This window comes from Octopus bimaculoides, chromosome 4 (genome assembly GCF_001194135.2).
Source record: "Octopus bimaculoides isolate UCB-OBI-ISO-001 chromosome 4, ASM119413v2, whole genome shotgun sequence".
Classification (NCBI taxonomy): Eukaryota; Metazoa; Mollusca; class Cephalopoda; order Octopoda; family Octopodidae; genus Octopus; species Octopus bimaculoides.
Genome location: NC_068984.1, coordinates 90,946,440 through 90,949,728, shown reverse-complemented (window position 1 = coordinate 90,949,728; position 3,289 = coordinate 90,946,440).

The window sequence follows — 3,289 nt, the reverse complement described above, 5'->3', positions numbered from 1 at the left end:
CTTTTCATATAGTCAAGTGATCTGAAAGTTATGCTGTTTTGCACCGAGTCAACCCTGAACCAGCAGACAATGTTTGTTTATATAGTTGAAAGGCTAAGTAGTCAACCTCGGTGGAATTTGAAATCAGAACGTAAAGACGGACGAAATTCCTCAAAGCATTTTGCCCGGCGTGTTAACAGATAAAATATACAGTTAGTTGTATTTTGCTTTCCTTTTTCTTTCCGTCTTATTGTAATGGAGGAGTGGGACATAACATCGTCGCTGGGGAAAGCTAGTGATAACAATACAAATCGAACAGAATGTATACATTTTTTGCTTCGGATGTTTTCCGACAGCACACACGCATACACTGACATTTTGTCTGCACTTGCTAAATGTTTTCTTATTATTTTCGAAAACTTTATAAAGATTCAAGATTTTCAGCGTACAAATCTGAGAAAAAGATTGTTTTCAAAATTTGTATTTTGTTTTTTAATTTTAGAAATATCAATGCTTACGATAATTTCTCCCTTTCTATTTGTAATTGTAAACCTTTCAAACCTTATGGTTTAGTTAAAGTTTGACAGTGGTACATTAAACACGAAGAGGACTAAAATGTGCATGATAAGGAGGTTAAATAGTGTGTAGTTGGGAGTTATTAGATTGCATAAACTTATCGAAAGGAAATATGATAGACTTTGAAATGGGGAGAAAATAGTAATAACTCAATAAAAGTGTTGTAATCAGCTTCAGTGAAGTTAAGAGCAAAACAATAAGTTCTGAACAGCTGCATACATTGTAACACTACAGCCATCACTCCTAAGAGTATAAATTGGTTGTATATACATACTTTCACCAATAGTTTTAGGTGCCTATGTAGTCATGACACACTCTATTGACCCTCTCACCTCTGATCCAGCAGACTATTTGGGATGTAACAGCTTTAGAAGGAGAAAAGTCAGCACCAGCTCTTAGCTAATACTTAGATCAACTGAGAAGACAGCAGCATGAAATGAAGAGCCTTGGTCAAGTACATAATATGTTGCCTAGTATAGTAATCAAATCCACAACTTTATGATCATGAACCTAGTAGCCCTTACATTGTAGTAGTAATAGAATAATAAAACAAGACATTAGGCTATAGCAGGGGTGAGAAACTATTATGGACATATTCAAATTTGGAACCACCTCCTGACAAAGTCTCAAAAAAATCTAAATCAAAAAATATGTTTAAGATCTCAGCCCACAACAGTAATTTAATATAAGCTATTCACCTGATATTAAAAAGATTCCCCAGCCTGAGTGAGCTGCTACTATCAGAAAGCCATTAATTTGGGAATCCAGTATTCAGAAGGTTTAATAGAAAATCAGGAAGATTCAATGATAGTACATATTTTAACACTATTTTCACCCTACAGAATTTTCTGATAGACACAATTACTGGAAATGGGTTATTTAACTAGGGCTCTATCTCTTGACTTATAATGTCTCTTAAGGCATCAAATCTGTGATTTCAGGTGTCTTTTCTTTCATTTATGAGGACTAAGTGAATCTCCTCTCTCATCAGTGTTGGTTCAGAGAACTAGACTGTGAGGTTTGGTCAACCATCACTAAAAATATTCTTTTACCACAACCTAATGTTCTATCCTGAATGAAAAGCTACAAAATACAATTATGAAAATAACTATGTCCCATGGCTGGACTGATGACAGTGATATTATTCAATATCATTAAGGGTGACTAACAAACATCAAGAACAATGCCCTGATCTCACATTCCCCAAAGCTGTTTGTGCTGGTTTCGGCATTTCTGTTATGCACTTTCCACATCAGCAGCTGACATATGTCATTAAAGTTGTTTTTGTAACTATGCAGAATAAAGCCTGGCAACTCTAGATATGGTTGAGTGAGAAAATCTGATAATTGACAGGAGTTTTGTCATACAGCAACCAACGGCAAATAACTAATGGAAACCTCTGACTTTTAGAGGTATTCATATTTCCAGCATGTTCCAGACAGCCATAACTCCTGAAAACGTATAGACAGGCAGAAGTGGAAATGACAGCCATTAACCATTGGCCATCATCAGCTCACTTTTCATGGCAGTGATAATTAACTGCTCACCACTACACAAAAGTACTACTTTGCAATTGACCATAATAACTAAGTGCTTGTTTCCCCAGTCAAGAGAGTGGACAAATATGAGAGAGCCCTGTCTTCGCCTGCAAAGAATTGTTTGTTAAGTAATGGACATGTTTGAAATGTACCATCCATGCACTCTAGGCACCCCAGTCATTGTTCAAATGTAACAGGAGCCTTTCATGTGGCTATGTCCCTTTTTCCTTTTTCCAGAATGACACATATTCAAGGTACTAGTGGGACAAAGGCATTGCTGGATCTTTGAATTAATGTGCACACACTATAGAACTCTGGGAGCTGGTCTCTCTCACGTTCATCTTGATGCCTCCCCTGAGCTATTGCATCAAATAATCATTTGAGTGGTTTTGTTACATCTTCATATATGGCTTCCTTCAGTTGAGGTATTGCTTTGTCATTGTCTTTGTCATCTGGATGGTGGTATTTGTGAAGGATTTCTATGGCTGAGGTGTCTTCGATGACATCTAAATGTTTGTTTTAATAATTGTACCATGTACTTTTCACCAACAACACCAGTAGAAACATTAACCATCTCTTTGTTCTTGTGGCATTTAAATCTATTGTAAAGAGACTAGCATATAAATGCAATAACATTTCAGAGTAAATTACTTTATAAGAGCTCATCTCTTTCCTGGAGAGTGAAATGGGGAAAATAAAACCGACTTTTTTCAAAGAAAAAGTGAAAGTGCTCTTCAAGCAAAAGCAAAGTGAAAGTAATTTCCTACGAAAGGAAAGTAGTAATAATAAAAGTCTTTATTTATATACATACTAGCAGAAATACCCGGCTTTGCCCGGGCTAAAGAGAATAATGAAATCTAAAAACGCCGTCGAGACTACGCAACCCTCAACTGTTAGTAGCTACGATACCATATTTCTACATTAATAACTCTCCAATCCATGCCAGCATGGAACATAGACATTAAGTGGAATGCCAGTCTCTCATCTAGGAGGGCCTTGAAATCAATGTTACCAACTGGGGACTATGTGTGTCGTAGTGATAATAAAAAGACCCAAAGGAGGTATGCAACGAAATAATTTTACTCAACACTTTGCAAGTGAATCAGTGGAGGCAAAGATGCGTCTCATTTACTTGACAATTTATGCACCACATTGCAGAAATCACAATGAAAGTATATCTGAAAGGGTAGTCTTAC